General features: G+C 42.5%; 1 protein-coding gene across 2 annotated transcripts in view; it reads left to right on the top strand.

Annotated features, from left to right (window-relative positions):
- The first annotated feature begins 4,912 nt into the window (after positions 1 to 4,912).
- Positions 4,913 to 23,703, top strand: part of LOC105482381 (sarcoglycan delta) — a 1,038,167-nt gene continuing 1,019,376 nt past the window's right edge. For both annotated transcript variants that reach the window (XM_011742435.3, XM_024792975.2), the window contains exon 1: positions 4,913 to 5,436. The gene's annotated coding sequence lies outside the window, so the exon portion shown is untranslated. The remainder of the gene's footprint in view (positions 5,437 to 23,703) is intronic.

The raw sequence follows: 23,703 nt of genomic DNA, 5'->3' as shown, positions 1-23,703 counted from the left end.
CCTGTGAAATGCATGGGATAGACATTTTCTGCCATGGGAGCACAGATGCAGAGAGTTCTTTGCAGAAAGAAGTATAAGCATAGCAAGACAATGAGTTGAAAAGGAGCATAGATACAGATCTAGAGATGGAGATAGAGATATATAAAAAGAGACCATATAAAATTGAAAAAGGTTTCATCCTGACATGCCAGTTCCTTCTAGAGACTTTGTTTCATTACTTTCCATGTATTTCTTTAACTGATTCTTTAATTTTCTGCCCTCCACCCTAAACTAGCATATGTTGGTATCTGTTACTCTGATAAAGAAAATAATCCTAATTTATACAGGGAGTGAAATTCTTGTAATGCAAAACTTACTATTGAGCTGTGGCCAATGCAGCTGTTAACAACAGCATTAGCTTTCACATATCGTGGCCACTACTTTGTCAGTTTGTGGATTCTACAAATCAGGATATACTCAAATTGCTAAATAGTGTTTCTACCTTGATGCAAATAACCCTTTATAGCATCCCAGAATCTCAGCAAAAGCGGTTACTTCTCAGGTCAGCTATTTCAATCCAATCAGAATTCTTTCCTTCCATTTCCCTGCCAGTTTTTGCTTAAAATCTTCCATGGCTGGGAAACAAAGTATAAGAGAGTGAGCATGGATTTAGATTAATCCAGCTCTTTGTTCAAAACCTGCTCTGCAACGTTCCAGTCTTAAAATCCTAATTACTTAGCCTCTATGACTCTTTCCTCACTTGCAAATGGAGATTAAAATGTTCTACTTTATGGATTTTTTAATGGAGATTTTATGGAACAAAGTATTCAAAACACTTGCTCCAGTGCCTACTCTATAGTAGATACTTAATAAATGCTATTCATTCCCAGCTTTTTAAGCAATGCATCAGTCATTATTCTTTATGCTGAAACAGTGGCTCCTGTGTAGTTTGCAGTATCCCTATGTAGGATTAACAGGCAGTCATGATGACTGAGTCTAAAAGCCTGAAATCAAATCCTAGACCTACCGCTTTCTTGTAGAACCTGTGATAAGAGAATCGGTGATAACTTCCTCAGATTCCTTTAAAATGAGGAGTTGGACTAGTGCACACTTGAGATCCCTTTACAATGTGAAATACTGTGACTCTAATATTTGCCCTTTAGGTTATGATTTTATTTATATTAAATAAATTATAATACTTCCCACTCTAAAGTGCTATTGGATGGTAAACAGTAAGTACTTTTCTGTGGTTTATTTCCTGTGGCAAAAAAAATTAGTGACTTCAAAATAAGTCATTTTGAATTTTGGAAAGATCTAATTGTCAAGTATCTCTGTAGAGTAAGACAAAATCTGCATCAATCCAAGTAATTAGTCCCACTTCTTCCTTTTCCTTGGTCAGTAGCTCTGGTCCCAGAATAAGATCAGGTGTGCACTAACATGTCTTGGTCCCTTCTTAATTTCTTTTCTTTCTCTAATAATATGTGCTAGCTACTCAGCTGCTTTCCTTCATCTTAAGCCCCCATAGCTTGAAATTTTGTGAAGCGGTAAAGATGAACTCTATTGGAAAAAGAAATTCTGGCTGACAGTGGAATATTGGAATACATGATTGTTTTAGAAATGACTTTTTCTAATAGTCCATTGATGATGTTTCAGTAAAGTGGAGGTTTGAATAAATGTTTTCTTGGCTTAGCCCTCTCCTACATGCCAAGCCTCACTCCATCCTTCTTCAGCTTGCTCCCAGTCCCTAGCTTTAATCAATTTATGCATTCATTGATTGATTCACTCCTTGAATATTTATTGAGTTGCTACTACATATAAAACCCTCTGTTAATTTCTGACTTATATTTCAAAGATAAAAAATATTTGAACCTTGCCTTCAGGGAATGCACAGGCTAGTAGAAGAGATAAGATATACATATACATGCAACTAAAACCCAAGGAAAAAATAATTAATATCACAGCTCGATATTTTTCAAGCCATAAATTGCAGCCTATTTGCAGGACATGAAATCAATTAGTAGGTCATGACCAGCATTAAAAATTAAATTGAATAAAAATATTTAAGTGAATCACAAATTAAGGACACATGTTGTTTTGTGAAAGTTTTATTTAAGTTATGTGTGTGCATGTGTAGGATTACAGTGTAATATGAAGTGTTTTTACTATGCATCTGATATGGTTTGGTTCTGTCCCCACCCAAATCTCATTTCGAATTGTAATCCCCATGTGTCAGAGGAGGGACCAGGTGGGAGGTGACTGGATTATGAGGCTGGTACCCCTATGCTCATGTTCTCATGATAGGGAGTGAGTTCTCACTAGAGCTGATAGTTTTAAAGTGTGGCACTTCCTTGTGCTCCCACACACTCCCTCCTGCTGCCTTGTGAAGAAGATGCCTGCTTCTCCTTCACCTACTAAGTTTCCTGAGGCCTACTAGCCATGCTTCCTGTTAAGCCTGCAGAACTGTGAGTCAGTTAAACCTCTTTCCATTAAAATGGCTCGGTTTCAGGTAGTATTCTTTATAGCAGTGTGAGAACAGATTAATACAGCATTACACTAAAAAGTCTGAAGACACTAGCTTAGGAGAGACACAGATAAAGAAACCCCTCTCAAGCTTAATGTATCTATGAATCAGCCAGGAATCTTGTTAGGATGAAGTTTCTAATTCAATTGCTGTGTGCTGGGGCCTAAGATTTTGTTTCTATCAAACTCCCAGACGCTGTTGTTGCTGCTGATCCAACCAAGGAGACAAAGTGCTAGATGGAGAGACTAGTTCCAGAGGAGGAACGTGAGGAAGTCCCTGAAGTCATTCGTTTGTGACTTCAAGTGCCTCCAAGGAATAAAAGAAAATACGTTTTTCCCTTCCTTTTCTCGTTTTTGCTTTTAGTTGATTGATAGAAATCCTAACTTACCCCATTCTTCACCAAGGGCGGTTGCTGTCCAGCTTCCAGGTGCTGAATATTAAAACCAAGGGACCAGATCTGTTTCAGATTAGTTATTGTGAAAAGCTCCACTGTTTTATCTGAGGGTTGGCCCTCAGTTTCCCATTGTGTCTTAAACATCAGTGCCTTTCCCTACAATGTCCCCTGCAATTAACAGCAGAGTCCTTCCTATAAAGCAGGCTTTTAAAAACAGAAGCAAGAAAAGTTTTATTTATTTTACTTTCTACCTGCTACCACATTTCATCAGGGCTTCATTTGCACCCAGATAGCTGCCTTGACTTCCCAATGTTTTTCTCTGCCTGCAGTTCCTTTTTTTTCTCCCTCTACCACCATCTCTTCCCCTCTTAAACCATCCTGTACAGGGATATACTGATTGAGCTAAAATGAAGCTTCCATTATTTTCTTTTACTGCTTAAAAAACCCTTCAGTGACCCCTGCCCACCCATTGCCTAGGCAAGTTCTCTGCCCCTGCCAAGCTTGTTTGCTGCTGTTCCAATGCATCTTTCTTCATCCTTCATTTTGACCTCTCACATCCTCCTCTCACTTTTCCAGCTATTCGAATCCTGCCTACTCTTTAGGTTTTAGCTTAAATCCCACTTCTTTCATGAAGCCTTTTTTGGAAACTCCAAAGGGAATGAATTTCAATCTCTCTCTTTCTCTCTCTCTCTTTCTCTTTTTTTCTCTCTCTTTCTCTCTCTTTTTCTCCCTCTCCCCTCTTTTGCTGATGACTCGTCTCAGTAATGCTGAGCATAACCTGTGTACTGGCGTGTGGCAGAAAAAGCCCAGGATTGGCAGAAGGAGACCAGACTGGAAGCTGACCAAACTGGATGTGTGTGACAGCGGGCGAGCCACGTGTCTTCCCTGAGGCTCAATTTCCCTATTAAGATGAGAAGATTGGAGACGATGATGTCTAAGCAATCGCACATGTTGTCCAGTGTTACGTGTGTTTTGCTAACTTTTTCTCTTTAAAGTTCTCGATTTCTATTACCGCGAAATTTTCTTAATTATCGTTCTTGTTAGTATTATTACCCATCTTTTAAATTGTCTTTTTTTTTTTTTAATTCTAGTCTTCTGTTTTTCTTACTCATATCATAAAAGAACCTCATTTTATGACTAGGGCAATGAGACCCAGGGAGAGCCTGCCTAAGGGGCCGCAGAGCAGAGAATACAACATTACTCCCAACTATGGAGGGCCCTGTGCTCCGGACGCTGCCCGGCGTCGCTCAGAGTGGGTGCTCACGAATTATTTGTCAATTGATTGGAGGTTGCCAGGCCCATCTTGCAAGACACCTCCCTTCTCCCTGGAAGGAGAAACCCTTGGAGTCTGTTGGTTAACGGGAAAAGTGCTTTCTCGGAGAGGAAGGCGGGGCAAGCCGGAACAAGCTCTCGCTGGGAATCCGCACACTCCTTCACCCGGTGTTTCTTAACCCCTTTCTTCTCTGGGGAGTGGAGAGCGGGTTCAAGGATACTACAAACCTATCCCCTTGGCGGAGACACGTAGTCGCCTCTGGCCGCCGCGGCCGACTGATCTTGCGGAGTGGAGCTCCCCCACGCCGCCCGCGTTTCGCTGGGGCTCCCTCCGCTCTGCAAAGGGAGCGGGGAGCTGGGGGAACCTTGCACACCAGTCTTCCTGGAGCTGCAGACGAGGAGCCCCGCGCACTCGGGAGCCTCTCGGCGGCTTCCCCTCTGCCGCGCGGCTGTGCAGCCTCTCCCCGCCGCCCCCACCCGCGGCTCGCCCTAGCTCCCTCCCTTCAGCCCCGCCAGCCGGAGCGCGCACACCGGGACTCCGGCACGTGGGCGCGCGGGAGGTGGCGGCCGTGCTGCCGCTGCCTGAGCCCGAGCCCCAGCTGGAGCCGGAGTCGGAGCCGGCGAGATCGCCCTCCATGCTGCGGGCGCTGCGGCCGCCTTCCGCTCAGCCTCTGGTCCCAGGCGAGCCTCGCGAGCCGGCGAAGCACCGGCGGGGAGGAGGACTAGAACAGGAGGAGGGGCACGGCGGGCTGAATCGAGCTGGGCTGTGAGCAAGGGAGACCCGCAGCCTGGAGGAACATCCCCGCTCTCTTGAGCGCTCTCTGCTCCAGCAGCTACTGGGGGGCTCTAGACAGCGCGATGCCGCTGCGCTTCTTCTAGGCGGCGGCCGGTGGAGGCTTTCCGCAGCCCTTTGGCCCGCACCGGCCCCTATTCCGCTGGCAAGTCGCTTGTCTATCCCGGAGGGCGCACCCGGCCGCCCGAGCCGGAGCGAGCGCGAAGTCCGAAGTCCGCCCCCAACGCCGCCAACTTCCCTGTGAGCCCCTCTCCCCGCCGCAGCCTGCGCCAGACCTGGGAGCGATGCGCCCCCAGCCGGGCGGCGCGCCCTCTGCCAACTCGCCACCCATAGGATCGACTGCCCTCAGCTGCCCGGCTTGGAGTGCGTAGCCTTCGCCGCGTGGTCCAGGAGAGGAGCGAGACACCAAGGCGTTTCGCGGACTCCGCGCGCACCAGTCGGCTTGGTGGCCCTGCGGGATAGCGTCTATACCCAGGGGTGAGTAGGCCGCTAGTGGAGGCGCCCTTTACTCCCAGCTAGTGGCTTGCATGAATGGCAAAGAGACGGGAGAAAGTTGGGTCTCCTTGCACCTATCCTGGCGTTGGCAGAGGAACGTAACATTGTTTCCTCTAACTCGATTGCCTCGGGGGCTTCCCCTATTCCCTCCATCTCTAAGTCAAGGAGGGAGTCCCCCTTCCGCTTCCCGAGGAGAAAAGGGGCTCCCTAGAGCAGAACCTGACTTCCTCATCAACGTGCCATTTGGGGCTTTTCAGCCGCCCGCGCGTTAAGCTAGCTCCCAGCATAAGCGCTTAGAGATCCGCAGCCGCCTGGGCGCGCTAAGAGATCGTGGGCAGCCCTAGCCCTTAGGGGAGGCTAAGCGCGCTTCATTAAAGAAAAAAGACTGTTGGTATATTAAGGAAGTGAGTGAGTGTGTGTGTGTGTGTGTGTGTGTGTGTGTGTGTGTGTGTGTGTGAGAGAGAGAGAGAGAGAGAGAGAGAGAGAGACCGAGAGACAGAGAGACATGGGTGGGGGCACCAGAAAAGGTAGCCCGAGTGGGAGGCGCTAGTGAAATTTATCTTTTGCTGACGGATCCAGCATCCGGAATTCCCGATTGTCTTGATCCGCGGTGCGGTGCGGGTTTTAGGGGAGCACAATATAGGGTGTCCAGAGTCCAACAGGTGGCCTGCGCGGGTTTCCTGTGTCTAGGCGCAGGGGAGGGGAACGGCTTCCTCCTCGAGCCCCGGGCTGCCTCTGCTGCTTCTAGGGGAGCATCTGAACGTGGGCAAGGAAATGCGCTCCCTGCTCTCAGGCCCGATTTGGGGTGAGTGTGTGAGGCATCCAAATGCCTCCTGTCGGAAAACAGCGGCCTCATTGTGTGCCCGACTGAGGTTTCAACTTGCAGGCAACTGAGAGGCCATTCAGCTGGGCAGCGCGGAGTTGGCTGGTCCTCGGACTTGAGCCATGGCCTTCCCCACGGTCCCTGGCGGCTGTATCCCAGCTCCTCCGGCTGGGCGGCGAGCCAAAACTCAGAGTTTCGCTCCTCTGTACTCCACTGAAGGGAGGGGGAGTTGCGGGAACACCAGGACTCCTACTAGAGTTTATCCTTCTTTACCTGCCTCCTGCGTTTTTATCCAGAGATTCATACACAAGGGCAGGCATGGGCGTACATGTGCTGTGTGCGAGTGAGTGTGGGGACAGGTCGAGTTTAAGAGCTGCATGGAAGACATTAGAAAATTCTCCCCCGCCAGGGAGGCAAATTAGGAGAGGGCGCGGTTGAGCTTTGAAAAAGTTTCACCTGAACTCACCTTTCTTTGGTGACTTCAGGTGTGCCAAGTGCAAAGTGTTCTAATCCCCTAAAGCTGTGGACCCGCCAAAGTAGCATCTTCCAAAATTGCCGAGTAACTTCTTCATTCCTCGGCTTACTCGTTTGTAGGTTGGAGACAATTATCCACGTTCATGGGAGAAGCTCTGGAATGTCTATAAAGGAGGTATTTAGAGGTGGATGTCCAGTTGGAAGGTAGAGCAGCTGTGTGTGTGTGTGTGTGTGTGTGTGTGTGTGTGTGTGTGTGTGGCGAGGGGGCACTAGTGGAAAGGGAGAGTTGTCTGGAGCCTACATGCATAGCAGGCACTCCGTTTTTACTTAGATTTTGTGTTTTTAGGAGGTTGGTTGGCTTGGGGAAGAGTGATGGAGATTTGGGGAAGCTCATGCTTTCCCAGCACACACTTGGCGCTGCCACATCACTGCCGGCTCACTGTGCAGTGAGATGTTTGTATATTGGAAACAAAATGATGGACACTCCAAAACACAAAAGAACCCTCTGCTGTTGACTCTTGCCCCAGTGGCTTTCCCTCCAGAGGAAGTTCTGGAGACCACAGCTGTTTAGCCTTGCTGCCTTTACGTTGGAATTTTGCTGCATTCTTCCAGTCCCAATTTAGTTTCCCTCCTAAGGAGAGCCCTCCTCACCCAGGGCCTCTGGCAGCAGATCATTAAGGACATCTAAGTAGAGTGATTTCCTGGATGTGTAGCACACACTGGGTGATTTAGCATGGGGCGCATGCCTCACCAGAAACATGCAGGAGCCTTGGTGTTTGAAAGGGAGCCAGGAACTGGGGGCCAAGAGGAGATTGGGCAGGGAGATATTGTGTATTACAGAGAGACAGTCAGATAGTAGTACAGAGTCAGAGTAAGAAGAAAAAGGAGGCACAAAGAGGGAGGGAGAGAAGGGCAGAAAGAGATGAAGAGAGAGGCAGTGACACACAGAGATAGAAAGAGAGGGAGGGCAGAGAGAAGAAAGTTTCAGGGTAGACAGGGCAAAGAATAAGAGGAGGCAAGAGTGGCAAAGAGAAAGGGATAGAAGGGAAAATAAATCTGAAGAAAGAAGAGTGTGAGAAAAGAGAACAAAAAGGGAAAGGAGTGGGAGTGGGAACAGGGGTGGAGAAGTCAGGTGGGGAGGAGGGAAAGGGTGGGAAAAGAGAGGTGCCCTGAAGTCACATTCTTTTTGTATTTAATTTTCATAAACCATGCTGCCATTCTAAGGAAGCTGACATAGTACACATCCTTAAGTAGCCAGCCCTTGATTCATGTTTGTTTCTCTGGGGAGTCGTGAATTATGCAGAAATTGGACACCTACTTGGAACTCATTGGAGATGACACGTGTGTAGGAAGTTCAGATTCTTGGTAAATGCACACATGTATAAGTGCATCTGTAGTCATTGTTTTTGTTTGTAGTTTTCTGGGTAAATACATGTTGGAGAATTGAGGCAGAGTGTTAGCTCAGTGACGATATTTGCCAATGATTCTCTAACCTTGTTTTTAGAAAAATCTCTTTGGTAGCTTCCGAGAAATACAGATTACTGGACCCACTCCCCTGGGAGCCTGTTCCACTAGGGACAGGAATGTGCTACTTGGAGTGCCCCAGTTGACTATAAAGCAGGTGGTCCCTGAACTGGGCTTTGATAAACATGCTGTAGATGGTATAACACCCTTCTCTAATTTGTTTCTGGATTTCTTCCTAAGAGATGCTGTTTAACACCTCTCTCTCTTATCCTGTTCTCTCCAGAAAAGCTCATTTCTTGTGAATTTCTCTTAATAAAAGGAGAAGCCCAAGGAAGTTGCTCAGCCAGGGTTACCTTCATGAGCCTCATTAATCACAGTAGTTCCAGGGGAAGGCAGATGGCTCCTCTGGTTGACCTTGTCAGGGGCTTTCATAACTAACAGGTACTGAGGATTCCTCAGGGCATTGCCTTTGGCATTCTTCATATACTATCTGCCCATTTAAAACTCACAGAAAGCTACACCACAGGCACTGTTATTATCATCTGCATTTTAGCTGAGGAAACTGAGACTTTGAGAAATTCTATAATGTGTCCCAGAGAAATGACTTTAGTTGTCAGCAGTCTAACTACTAGAAAGTACAGTGCTAAAATTTGAGTCCGGGTGTGGTTGACTCCAGGATCTCTGATCCTAATTATGTACCATGGTAGCTGCTAATCCTAACACCCCATTCTAGGCTGATGGAGCCAAAGGTCCTTGAAGATCTTTCCCAAGCATTCTCCCTTCCCACTCTACCATTTGAGAAAAATGAAAGTGGCTGAAGAAACTGGGAAGTGTCTTGCCAGAGATCCTGCAACCTGTAGGTGCCGGAACTTGCCAGCACCCAGTCTGGAGTCTTAGTCCAGCCTTCTTCTCACCACACCAGTAGTTGTCATGTCTGGCTAATCATCAAGGCCACTTACATCATAGTCAAAACACAAGTTGCTGGACTCCCCTAAAGGCTTACTGAATCAAAACCTTGGGGCAGAAAGGCCAGAGATCTATATTTTTAGCCCATTCCCCAAGCCTACATCTATTTATACCTTACGGTTTTCCCCAGTTTTTCCCTCACTCCTGGATTCCAACACTGAATCCCTTCCAGGCAGCTTCAAGAGGAGAACTCTGAGTCCCTCCTGCTTCCAGCCAAATAGAAATACAAAAAGTAGTAGACTCCATGCATGTTGCAGCCCACTGATGTGCAAGGAAACAAGCAGGCCCACCTGGAGGCAACTTTGAAAGCTCTTTGAGAAGTATAGCAATCACAGTGATGTTTGTTATACTCGTGTTTTTTTTTTTTTTCCTGTGCCAAGTCGGAAAGCATTTATGGAAACATCAAATGCTCCTTCAGTGCATGAGTGTCGGCATTTGTACTAATACTTGACACAAAATGATGCCATGAGCCAGGCCAATGTGCCACTATGTCAAAAGTGTAAAATTCAGTCTCCCAATTTAGTGGATCTAGCTGTGGTGTAAGAAACACTCCTTTCCTCCCCTTCGTTATTATGCTTTTGACTCCCTCAGAATAGATCAGTACCTCATTCTGCAGGTAAAAAGGAGCTGTCACACACGTTCTGTCTCTTTCTTGCCCACTTAAATTGTTTTCTCAGTGACCTCAACATCTTTTCCCTTCTATTTCATTGAAAAGTGGCCAAAGGTGCCAGACATCTTGTCCAGCAAACTGTTTTGTCATCCTTCCCTTTTCAGATCCAAATTTATCTTTTGAATATTTTGCTTTTAACCCTGACCTCTAGATGGTAATTGAGCCTTAGGTAGCTTTGATAAGCAACTCTCTGATACATGTATTTTAAATAACCACAGTCATTTATAAATAGAACATGAACCAAGGAATACCTTATGTTTATAATCTGCTTCATTAATAAGCTGGACACTGTTTTTTGCCATTTCAGTGGTCAGAACCTACTTTCCTGGCATGACTGGCAGTGGATAAGTAAAAGGTGAAAGGAAACACTTAATGGTTAAGTTGGGCCCTGAGGTCAAAGCCTGCCTTACTTTTATAACTTTGGTGTGGTGATTTGACTTCTTCAAGTCTCCATTTCTTCATGTACAAGCTGAAGACAGTAACAGGTTGTCTTACGTTGCAAGGATTTACACTGATGAATGATTGAAGTGCTTAGCATGGTGTCCTGCACACCTGTCAGCTAGCATTGTTACTGCTTTTTGTTAAATATTTGCTGTGTGCCAGGCTCCATTTAACCCAGGAGCTGATGTTGGGAAGGTTAAGCAATTTGGCCAGTTCACACAGATTCTCTTTTTATTTTGTTTTTATTTATTATTATTACTATTACTTATGAGACAGGGTCTGGCTCTGTAGATCAGGCTGGAGTGCAGTGGTACCATCTTGGCTCACTGCAACATCCACCTCCTGGGTCAAACCATCCTCCCATTGCAGCCTTCCGAGTATCTGGAATTACAGACATGCACCACCATGACTGGCTAATTTTTGTATTTTTTTTTTTTTTTGGAGAGATGGAGGTTTTGCCATGTTGCCCAGGCTAGTCTCAAACTCCTGAGCTGAAGCAATCCTCCATCCTTGGCCTCTCAAAGTTCTGGGATTACAGGTGTGAGCCACTACTTGGCCCATACAGATTCTAAGTAGCAAACTGACAGAATCCAAATCTCTCCTTTTTAAACTCTCCCTGCCCTTACTGTTGCATTGTTGTGAGTTGCTGTTCCTTATACTTTAAGGCACTGTTGCATATGAAATATATTCTGGTTTGTATTTTTTAAAAACCCATTTTTGCAGAAAATGTTGAAGAGAACAGTGGGTTCTCTTCAAAGTTCAAAGGTTCAAAAGATTTTGAACTTTTGGGGATAATTTTTAGGTGGTGAAATCACCTCCAAATATTTGCTTTTACTTTTCTAGCAATTGGGATGTTTCATAGATCCATCACCTGCTGCAATTGCTTGGCTGACTCCCACCTGTTTATAAGGTTTCAGTGTAGATATTGCTTCTTTGGGAAAAATCTCCCTTGAGTCCTCAAAGGCTGTGTTAGATGTCTTTATAATGTGTTCCTCCATTTAAACTGGAGTATACTTTTCTGTTTACTTCTCTGTATCTGCCACTCAGTCTATATATTAGTTTCTTGAGATCAGGGGACTGGTTTTATTGGAATTTGGATCTACAGCACCTAGGACAGTGCCTGACATATAGAAACCTCACAGAAACATTTTTGGATGACTAATTGAAACTTTGAGCTAATTCTGTGTGGTTCAGAAAAAGTGGCCATTGTCCTTAAATGCTAAAAGAAAAACCATCCAAACATAGGAATTGAAAGCCCTGAGGTCTAATGCATCCCTAGAGGCACCACTTCTTCACATAGGAGTATAATGGTGTCAGTAGTTGTTGATTAACTATGTTGGTAGCTTTGGGCAAGTTTCATTGTGATGTTGCTTAAGATATAATTAAAAGGGACATTCTGATTTATAAGTTAATGTGATTTTATCTGTACATTTAATTAGTTGCTCAGAAAGACACATTTGTTTCTCAACCCAAAAGTTTTAAAAATTAATAAGCTTTCTGGAGTGAGAACCAAGGTTAGAGATAATCTAGTCCAATCAGTTTGAAGAAGAGATGAGGAAACTGAAGCTCAAAGGGGGAAAGAGACTTGCCTGAGGTCACCAAGCAAGGTAGTGCCACAGCCAGTGTGAGTGCCAGTGGTTTCTGGCTGCTGGCCCAGGACTCTTAATGCCCTGCTGAGAGTGATTAACACATGCCTGGTGAGCTACTTGTTTGCTTTGAAGGCATGCTTGCAAGCCTTCTGCATAGGTAGATACACAGCCTGCAACTGCACAATTCCCAGATGAAGCTCTTGCTGAAAATGAGTGAAGCAGACCTGAAATTAATTGCTGATCGGCAAACTCCTGTAGTCAAGGGTGTTTGTTGGAGAGCCTCTTGGCAGGTCCTAGCCCGCAAGGCCTTATGGGCTTCTGGGATTCACAGTCTAGTTTTCAAACAAGAAAATGTGTCGAGTAGGTTCCTCCTTTGATGTTCTTGTATGTGATATTTCAAGAATTAGAGATGTATGGATGTTCATTGCCAATCCCCTGGCACAGGGTCATTGGCAAAGTCATGATCAGTTGATGCTCCTCATTCTTCTTAACCCTTTTTTTAGATGGGAAGCAGTCACCATGGGATCCTTCTTTCTACCTCTGGGATGCTTTGGAGTATGACTAAATGAATCAGCCTAACTGCATCCTCAGACACAGAAACATGTGCGATGTACTTAGACATTGTTAACACACAGATCTTTATCACATGGTGTCAATATTATGGAGACAGTAAGACACAGATCATTGGTGTGATGTATTGTGCATGATCCTTTGAAAACATTATAATCAGGACTGACAAGGCAGAAGAAATATCTCAACCTTGCATCTTCCCTGCCTCCCAAAAAGCTTGCCAAACCAACCCAAACTAATAAGACTCTGAATATTCAAGGAAAGAAGGCCCAGATAACGATTCACTTTGCCCTTCTACCACAATCAGGCTGAGATTATTGGCGTTATTTTCTGATTTGGTATCTAAGGGTCAGGTGCAAGGCAGAGGTACCTCTCTTTATTCCCCTACCACTATAAAAAAATTGCTCCCTTTCCTACCTCATAGGTTTCTTAAAATTCCTCCATTGCATGCTAATTCTTGGGGCCTTTGAATAATTTAATGTTTTCTATGGTCCTTTATTGAAATGCAAAAATTTCCTCAGTAGGATATTGTTGATAACTAGACCTAACATCTCACCCTATCTTCTCACCTTTTAATGGGCATTGAGGATAAATACTACTCTCACTGCTGCCACCACCACCACTACCACATCCTCCTCCTACTTTTGCTACTGTTGCTCTTGCCATTTATTGAGTATCCACTATGTGCCAACATAGTTCTAAGTTATGTACATGTATTTTTCTCATCTCATATTTTCAGTAACTTGATGTTGTGGTTGTGCGTAGAGGAATTAAGAAATCACCACAGAGATGACAAAAATAATGATGACAGGATTAACCAGAATAGAGAAAAGGTGATAGTCGGATCAGGAAAATACTGGAAAGCAATGTAGAAGGGCGGGAGGAAAAGTGAGCTCTCTTTCCTTTTTCCTATTCCCAAATATTCACGTCTCTAAGTGGGATCTTGGGAGAATGCACAGCAAGCTGAGGCTTGGGCAAGTTAACTTGCACCTGATCCTCACTGCCCTAAATGGCAGGGCAGGGCTTTGAATCCAGACTTTCTTATTTTCAAACTTTACTAGGTAATACTGTCTCCAGTTGACTTACAAAACAATGAGCTTGAAAAGAGCTTGGAGAATATCTTCTTCTATGCCTTGCAAATGACTATGAGGTATGTTAAGATAAATACACTAAGGTATTTTATGTCATTAGTATATACCCCACATGCAACTGACACAAAAGTTTCAAAAATATAACACTTACCCTTACTGTGGGTAATTTACTGATATCCTCTATTCTGCTTTGTCCTATTATTTACTTGCACATTTACATGTGGAGACACAATATATTCACTCATATCATTGAAATAGAAGTTTTGGAAAATCATACTCTTACTATAGACAGTATAGTCTGATATTTTCCATTCTATTCCCATTCATTAAAAAGAAATCATGCTGTAGTACACAGAATTGATTTCATGACACTAATGGGTTGAAAAGCACATTGTGAAAAACACTTACCTAGTCTGACATTATGGACTTTTATAGGTGGAGAAAGTAAGGATTGGGAGGCGGAGCCATTTTTCCTAGTTCAAGATCCCATGACAGGCTAGTGGCAGAGCCAGTGTAGAACTCAGGCTCATGACCCCCACTCACGCCTGCGAGTGAGCACCCTTGACCGTGGCTTCTGGGTCCTGACTGAGCTTCAGTCTGTCAGTAGATTGTTGTCATTGATCACTCGTAATATATTCCCTTTGACTTTGACCTCCATTTCCCTCACGTAGCATTGTTTAGTGAGATTTAAGTGATAGGTTAATTTGCCATATATGGGTTTGGTGGTGGGAACTTGTGGTGTAAAGAGATAGTGGAGGAGCTGGGACAATGTTGAGGGCCCTGTGGCTTTTCTGTGAGCCTTGCATACTCTTTTGATTGAATAATTAGGGAACAGATCCTAGAGGAGGGAAGAAGCATTGATGCCAACTTGAGTGCCCGTAATCCCTATATCTGTCTCTCTCTGGACCACTTCTCCTTCCACAACCCAGAGGGTATTACTCTCATGTTTAAAAAGACATTAACACAAGGACTGAATGTGGAGCCCAGTTTGCTACACCCGATGTATGAATAACCCTTTCTGGAAACTCTAATGACTACTTGAACCGGGGGCAGAATTTTTTGAGATGGTAATTTTTAATTTATTTAACACTACATGTGCATGTTAAGCCAAACAATACAAAATGGTAGAAAGTAAATGTGCCCTCATCCCTGATCCCAAGTCCTTAATTCCACTTTTCCTGGTAAAACCATGTTTCATGTCTTGTGCATCCTCTGAAAGATAAAGGTGGACAAAAATCATGTTTTTCCTCTTTTACACAAGTGACAGAACATAATGTACCTTGTTTTTATGTAAATGACAAATCTTGGGGATTGTTGATGTATGCTTCTATTGAGCTGCCTCATGATTTTTCTGAGCTGTATAATGTGCCGTCATATAAATGTACTGAGATTTATTTGGCTGTGATAAAGTGTAATGATTAAGAAGCTAGATTTTGGAGCTGGCCTGCCTCTGAGAGAGAGAGAGTGTGTGTGAGAGTGTGTGTGTGTGTAAGAGTGTATATGTGAGAGAGTGTGTTTGTGTGTGAGTGTGAGAGAGTATGTATGTGTGTGTGTGAGTGTGTGCGAGAGAGTATGTGTGTGAGACTGTGTGTGAGTGTGTGTAAGAGAGTGTGTGTGTGCATGAGAGAATGTGCATGACAGTGTGTGTGTGTGTGTGTGAGTGTGTGTGAGAGTGTGTGAGAGAGTGAGAGTGTGTTTGTGTGTGAGAGAGTGTGTGTGTGAAAGAGAGACACAGAGAGAAAGAGAGAAAAAATAATAGGAAACATGGAACCAGGGAAGGCTTCACTAAATTAAAAGCCATTTGTGCATATTTTCAAGAATTCAGTTTGTAATATTGTATGAACTTTTTTTCACACCACAAAATCACCAACAATTATTTGTTGAGAATATTTTGCCTTTGGATGCTGGAAAGAGAGGAGACAAGTAAAGATAATGGTCCCTGCCCTTGAAGAATATGGAGACAGCACTTATTTACCCAGAACAGGTTGAGAATGATAAATAATTGCGTGTAATTGCGACCAAAACTGGATGTTGTCCAGCAGGTATCTGCTAAAAGATCGTTCCATGCAGCAGGAAAAGCAAGTACAAAGGCTGTGATGTGGGACTGTGAGTTTCACAGTTGAGAACCAGTGAGGAAGTCAGTGGGGCTGAAAGCAGAGGAATACGGTGGGTCGGTGGGTGGGTGGTGGGGGAGGGCTGTTGATTCCTAGGAGAGAGTTGCTTTAAGGCTAATGTATAACCGTGTAATAAAATGAAATATTCCATCCAACCTGCCTCAGTTAGCGTTCTATAGAAGGCTTAAAGAAGGCTCTATGGCTGTTGTTAAATTATAAGAAAATACATTTTTCATTACAGAATTTAGGATATTTTAGAGAAACTCTGTTGCCTGTAATCCTGGTGAGTTTGAAAAAAGCAGAAATATACCCAGTAAACATTTATTCAGTGAAGGAGCATACACTTGAATAAAGTAGTGAATGAGGAAGTGAATGCACTAGTTTGGCTAGTGTAATAATGATGGAAGAGACTGAGGCAGCTCCATCCTGACTAGTGGGCAGAAAACTCAGTGAAATTTGTTAAAGGAGCAAGCTTTAAAACTTGCTGGGAATTTCCATATCATCCGAAGTAGGAAGGAGATTTGAGTTTGTATTTAAACTTCTAGGTTTTTATCATTTTAATACCATTTATTTTGATGGAAGTAGAATAATGAAATTGTAGCATGGAGAATTATTACTAGACAATTCTGCTTCCCTGCCCTACCTTAAAGAAGCTTCTGCTGTGATTTCTGCAGTGTTGACCTCCACTAGCTCAAACAGAGAAATGAAGGGAAACTGCATCCAAATGTTTGAAATGCATTCATTTATTTTTATTGAATGACATATGTTTTTGTTTGTTTATTTTAGAGACAGGGCCTCACTCTGTCACTCAGGCTGGAGTGCAATGGCACAATCATGGCTCACTGCAACCTCAACCTCCTGAGCTCAAGTGATCCTCCTGCGTCAGCCTCCTGAGTAGTTGGGACTACAGACAGACGCCAGCATGCCCTGCCTATTTTTAGCAACAAAAGCATCTCTTAACTCTTAGAAAGATTTTTATTTTTATACATTATAGTGAAAAGTGTTGTAGAAACATATCTAGGACCACTTGATGTTGAGAAAATATTTATATTGAACATTTTCCGTGCATTTGTTTCTGTTAAGAAAAAATAGCAATGAAAAGCATTATCAGTCTGGGTGGTTCTTTTTCAGATGCAAAAATCACTCAAACTGAAATCCTTTTTATACTCAAATTGGGCCTGCCAGCTTTAAAAGAGGGCAGTCAGGATTATATGATAAACTGGCCCATGCGCTCAATCTTAGCTCATCAAGGCTGTGCCAGAACTGACATTTTCGTACAATATGACTTGATGTTCTGATTACAAATTGAACTTGAGCAGCTATACTCTTTTGTTATTTTATTCACTGAGGGATTGTGCATGTATCATTAGGTTTGTTTTGGTTTTGAAACCTGAAGTGAAAAATATATCACTGGTTCCTCTCGTTTTGGAATGTGATAGAGAAAAATATCCATCCAGAAACAAGTGTAATTTATTATGTGCAAAATTAAGAGTTTTGTTTTCCTTCAAATTGTCAACAAAAAAGAGTCAAATCTGTGAAATATTTGAAGAGATTTATTCTGAGCCAAATGTGAGGACCATGACTCATGACACAGCCCTAGAAGGTCCTGAGAACATGTGCCCAAAGTGGTTGGGTTATAGCTTGGTTTGTATATATTTTAGTGGGACAGAAGTCACAGGCAGACGCATAAAGCAATACATGTAAGGTGTACGTTGGTTTGACCTGGAGAGGTGGGACATCTGAAGTGGAGGCTTCTATGTCATAGGTGGATTTAAAGATTTCCTGATTGGCAATTGGTTGAAAAGGTTCGTCTCTGCCTGAAGAGTTGAGGTCAGCAGAAAGAAATGTTTACAGTTAAGGGGGGTTGTGGCAGACAAGGTTTTATTATTTAGATGGAGTCTCCAGGTAGCAAGCTTCAGGGAAAATAAATGGTAAATGTCTCTCGTCAGACCCTTTTAGGTGCCACAGTCTTAGTTAAATATCTCCTGGATCAGGAAAAGACCTGGAAAAGGAAGGGCATTCTCTACAGAATGTAGTTTTTCCCTGCAAGAGACACTTTTGTGGGTCCATTTCCAAATATTTCAAAGAAATATGTTTTGGGGTAAATTACTTTTTCTTTCAGAGCCTACTATCTGTCATGTGATACTATACTAAAGTCAGGTTGGAATTTGGTATCTTATTTCTAGAATGAATCCATTTGGTCACTCTTAAGGTCTCTGTTTTAATGGTAATGCTGATCAATTGTGCCTGAATTCCAAAGGGAGAAGGTTATAATGAAGCAAGTCTGACCCCCGCCCCCTACTTTCCCATCATGGCCTGAAGTAGGTTTCTTTTTTTGTTTGTTTGTTTCTTTTTTTGAGACTGAGACTCACTCTGTCACCCAGGCTGGAGTGCAGTGGTGTGATATCAGCTCATTGCAACCTCTGCCGCCTGGGTAGAAGTGATTCTCATGTCTCAGCCTCCCAAGTAGCTGGGACTACAGATGTATGCCACAACACCCAGCTAATTTTTGTATTTTTAGTAGAGACAGGGTTTTACCATGTTGCCCAGGCTGGTGTTGAATTCCTAGGCTCAGGCAATCCACCTGCCTTGGCCTCCCCAAGTGCTTGGAATTATAGGCGTGAGCCACTGCGCCTGGCCACCAGAAGTAGTTTTTCAGGTTTACTTTGGAAAGCCCTGGACTGAGAGGAGGGGTCCATTCAGTTGGTTAGGAGGCTTAGAAGTTTATTTTTGGTTTACAAAGTCAGTGATAACATTTTCCCTCCCATTTCACTCGGGAAGTTTTACAGAAAAGGGTTAAATTAGGGTTTTAAGAAGGGTGTTAGGTGTTTATAATTCTTATTGTTGATTATACTTATGATAAACAGATACATTATTTTGGAAAAAGAGAAGATCTATAGTTACTCCTCACTTTTTTTGCTTGTCAAAAATTCTATTTTTAATTCAATTGTATGCACTTTTTTCCACACAATGAAATTACCAATAATCATTTTTGATCAAGGACCTTTTGTCCTTGGGTTCCTGGGAGAATAGAAGACATGTAGAGACAATGCTTTCTGTCCTTGGGGAATCTAGAAGCAGTAAATACTTACCCAGGGCAGACTGAGATTGATAAACTATTAAATGTGATTAAGACTTAAACTGGATGATAGAGACTGTCATGCGCGTCCGTGTGAAGAGACCACCAAACAGGTTTTGTGTGAGGAATAAAGTTTTTTAATCACCTGGGTGCAGGCGGGCTGAGTCCGAAAAGAGAGTCAGTGAAGGGAGATAAGGTTGGGGCTGTTTTATAGGATTTGGGTAGGTAAAGGAAAATTACAGTCAAAGGGGGGTTGTTCTCTGGTGAGCAGGAGTGGGGGTCACAAGGTGCTCAGTGGGGGAGCTTTTTGAGCCAGAATGAGCCAGGAAAAGGACTTTCACAAGGTAATGTCATCACTTAAGACAAGGACCGGCCATTTTCACTTCTTTTGTGGTGGAACCTCATCAGTTAAGGCGGGGCAGGGCATTTTCACTTCTTCTGTGATTGTTCAGTTACTTCAGGCCATCTGGCCAGACATGCAAGTCACAGGGGATGTGATGGCTTGGCTTGGGCTCAGAGGCCTGACAGCGACAATGAATCCATGAGGATTCAGAGAAGGAAGTAACTGTCAATGTTTGAGATAGGAAAAAAGCGAACGTTTTTCCTTCTGCGTTCAGACGTTACAAGCCTCAGCATAGATTACCTTTGGTCACCAGAATGTTTGTGGTTCCCCCCACGTACCTCACACCAAGCAAGCCATTCTCCAGCAGATACCAGATGGGTATCCCATAATTCATTTCTCACTATTTACCTGGAGGTAGTGTCAGATCCCACAAGTTAAGGGCTCAGTCCCACAGGACTGCTACTTCAGATCCAATCACAAGCTTCAGGTTGTGACTTGTGCTTCTGACCAACCAGCTATAAATTGTGGTTCTATTACCCTCTCCTCTGATTTCATTAATTTGCTAAAGAGGCTCACAGAACTTAGGGAAAAATTTGTTTGCTGATTTGTTATAAAGGGTATTACAAAGGATACAGATGAGCAGCCAGATGGAAGAGACGCATAGTACAAGGTTTGGTGGGGGGCACGAAGCTTCGATGCCCTCTCTAGGTGTACCATCCTCCAGGAACTTTCATGTGTTCAGTCTTGAAGCTCTCTGAACCTAGTCCTTTTGGAATTTTAGGGAACCTTTTTTAGGTAGTTGTGATTGTTTACATCGTTGTTCATTGTTGATCAACTCAGCCCCTCTCATCTCCTTTCCATGTGATTACAAAGGTTCAACCCTTCAGTCACATAGTTGACACCTCTGGCAACCAGCCTCCATGGGGAGGCTATCCAGGAGCACAATAAAGTCGCATTAGAACAAACAATGCTCCTATCACTGGGAAGTTACGAAAGTCTTATGAGCTCTGTGTCAGGAACTAAGTTCAAAGACCAATATTACAACAAAAGATTCTTCTAGCACCTCAGTCTACAAGAATTTTAGGATCTCTGTCTCAGGAAATAGGTCAGAGACGAAATATATGTATTTCCCATTATGTCACAATAACATAAACTAAAAGCAATGTATTTGGGTGAAATTTATAACATGTCATCAGAGAACAGTGAAAAGATTTATATGATCCTGATTGCATCACCTGAAATCTCACAACAATAAATTAAAAACAAATATTCTATATTTCCACTTGACAGACTACCTCAATGGGCCCGTATGCTACAAAACACCTAGACCATAGTTAAACCTAGGTTTCAATGCACTGCTAGGCTTGGAGCAAGTAAGGAAAATCTCCATCGCTCCATGTCTGCAAACACCATCTTAAAATACAACAAACCTTGAACTTAAACCAATGTGGGAAGTGCTGAGCAAGGAGCAGATGAGGAAAATCAAAATTGTTCTAACTGCAAATACCCATATATTGCTGCATCTAAGAATCAGCCTTGAGCAAGCTAGCTGTAAGCCAGAAAGTAAGAAATCTGAACCCAAGATTCCTGCATGAACTCAGGACTTGGAAGAGGATCAAATGTCCCTTGGTTGGTAGCTTTCTTTGGCTTCCAACAAAAGCAATAGTAAATCTTCTTTGTAGGAAAGCATGTCCTGTTTAGGCCTACAGGAATCCCACAGGTGAAGATAAGAAAAGGATCCCACAATTAAAGATGACAAAAATACACATTGAAACCAGCCAATATAAATCAGAGATATCAGAAAGAAAACAGATTTCAACTTCTAAGATTTTCAGGTATCGGAATTATCAGAGAATATACAATTACTATGTATCAATGTTTGAAAGAGTAGGCCAGGTCTGGTGGCTCACACCTGTAATCCCAGCACTTTGGGAGGCCGAGGTGGGTGGATCACAAGGTCAGGAGATTGAGACTATCCTGGCTAACAAAGTGAAACCTCGTCTCTACTAAAAATACAAAAATTAGTCAGGTGTGGTAGCACATGCCTGTAATCCCAGCTACTCAGTAGGCTGAGGCAGGAGGATCGCTTGAACCCAAAAGGTGGAGCTTATAGTGAGCTGAGATCATGCCACTGCACTCCAGCCTGGGTGACAGAGCAAGACTCCATCTCAAAAATAAAATAAAATAAAATAAAATAAAATAAAATAAAATAAAATAAAATAAAATAAATGAACATTTGAAGTAGTAAAAAGCAATTATTTAAAATACGGAAATACAATAAAAGACCGTAATAACTGATTAGGAATAATTTACAAAGAACTTGTTAGAACTTTTTGAAAGACAGAATTGGTAGAATAAACCCTGAACTGGTTAGGTAAAATAGCATTGTAGACACAGCTGAAGTTGGAGGAGGATAGAGAGGAAGACATTACCCCAGAATTCAGCACAGAGAGAGAAGGAAATGGACAATATGGGAGAGAAGTGAAGAGATAGAAAGGATAAGCTGAAAAGTTTGTTTGATGTTTAATCAGAGTCCGAGAAAAAGAGCAAATAAAAGAGGTACAACATTTGATGAGATAACAGCTATTTTCTAAAACTGATGAATGATGTTAATTTGCAAATACAGTAAGTTCAAATAATATGAATAAAATGTGAATCCACACATAGATATATTGTAGTGAAATTATTGATACAAACCACAAAGAGAAGGTCTTAGAAGCATTCAGAGAGCAAAGACAGATCCGCCTGCAAAGGAACCACAAGTAATACTGACAGCAGGCTGTTCAATGGCAGCAATGGAGGAAAGTAGATCTGGAATAATATCTTCAAAGCCCTGAGACAAAACAACTGTCACGCTGAAATTGTTTTCCTTTTAATAATAGGAAAAAATAAACACATTTCCACAGAAAGAAGTCTTTACTAAGGAAACTTGAAGAGGTTGCACTTACAAAAGAAAAGTAATCCCAGAAGGCTGATATAGATGGAATGGTTGGTTAAATAAACTGGTAAAAATGTGAGTGAGTTTAAACATTGTCCATATAATATGATATTATGATAATGTTCTAACTTGTGTAATATTTTGGAGAAAAAGAAAATACTAGACAATAAGAGCAGGTAGCTAATCAAATGCAGAATCCTTACCTCCTAAGCTACTCTATAATCTGGCCATTTGTCTTCTCTCTTCCTCTCCCTCCCTTTCTATTTCTCTCTTTTTTCCTCATCAATCTTAATAAAGGATTGTTAATTTTATTACATCAAAGAAAACCATTGCCTTTACCAATCTTTTATTTAATATTTTGTTCTTCAAAAGACATGTAAAGTGAGAGAGAAGTTACAAACTGAAAAGTTTTTGTTTTTGTTTTTTTGCTAACATAGGATTAAGAAGTTGTGAGTAGAATATATAAAAAAGCTACTACAAAACATCAAGAAAAGATAAGTAACCTCGTGGAAAATGGGCAAAGTTTACTAAGAAAAGGAAAAACATGAACAGTTGTATAACCTTATTTGTACTTGGGGAAATGCAAAATGAGACATCAATTTGGTATCTTTTATACTCACTAGATTAGAACAAATTAAGAAGTCAAAGTACAAAGTGTTGGAATGAACTGCAGTACATTGCTTTAGGGAATGTAAATTCTCCATCATTTAGGAGTATACTTTGGCATTTTCTTGTGAAGTAAAACATTGGCCTACTCTATGACTCAGAAAATCCTCTCCTGTGTGTACACACTGCAGATATTCCTGCACATGTGCTGCAGTTGACATAAATATTTATAAAAACATTGTTTATAATAGCAAGAAAATGGAAATAACCAAAATAAAATGTCCATCATTAGGAGAGTGAATCAGCAAGTTGTAGAATATTCAATGGATTACATAACAAAGAGAATGAATGGGATACAACTGCATGCACTAATCTAGAGATGAACATCAGGATCAAAATATTGGATAATAATAAGTAAATTATGATATTGTTACTGAGAAGTGTGAGTGTCCTTGGGTCTAGTCTTCTTGGAGGAAAGAATTCAGCCAAGAGACAAATTGTAAACTAAGCAAAAGGTTTATTCATTATTATATTCCAGGTTATTCTAAAGGTTATTTATTATTGTACTCCAGCCTGGGTGACAGAGCAAGACCCTGTCTCAAAAAAAGAAAAAAAAAAAAAAAAAAAAAAAAAAAAGACACTCCCAGAGAGGAGTGGGCTGACAGTAGCAGCCAGGGTTAAGTAGTAGCAGAGTTTATTTAAAGAGACGGTACACTCTGAAAGGCAAGGCAGAACATACTTCTCAAAAGAGAATTAGCCAATAGCCTCGAGAGTTCTGTGTTGTGGATTTTTATGTCACACTCTTTCTTTAAATTCCTGTCTCTTGTCTTAAGGCTCTGCTTTTGTCTAGTTTCCAGCTTCTGTCTTAAGTCTCTGCCATGTCCCCACCTAGTTCCTACCCCTGTTTGTAGGAATCTTCCTTCCTGCCCTTGATGATGTGTATATGTGGGCCCAGTGATCAATAGGAATCCTCCCTAATGGAGGCAATGCTCATTATCGCCACCCCAGGAAGGTCATATAGCAGTTAAATCTGTACTTACTGGGCCTGCATATCTCTTAGGAATCTCCTCTTTGCCCTTCT

Source organism: Macaca nemestrina, chromosome 6, assembly GCF_043159975.1.
Source record: "Macaca nemestrina isolate mMacNem1 chromosome 6, mMacNem.hap1, whole genome shotgun sequence".
In the NCBI taxonomy this organism is placed as follows: domain Eukaryota; kingdom Metazoa; phylum Chordata; class Mammalia; order Primates; family Cercopithecidae; genus Macaca; species Macaca nemestrina.
Note: the sequence above shows the minus strand (reverse complement) of the source record. Positions and strands in the feature narration are given on the sequence as shown.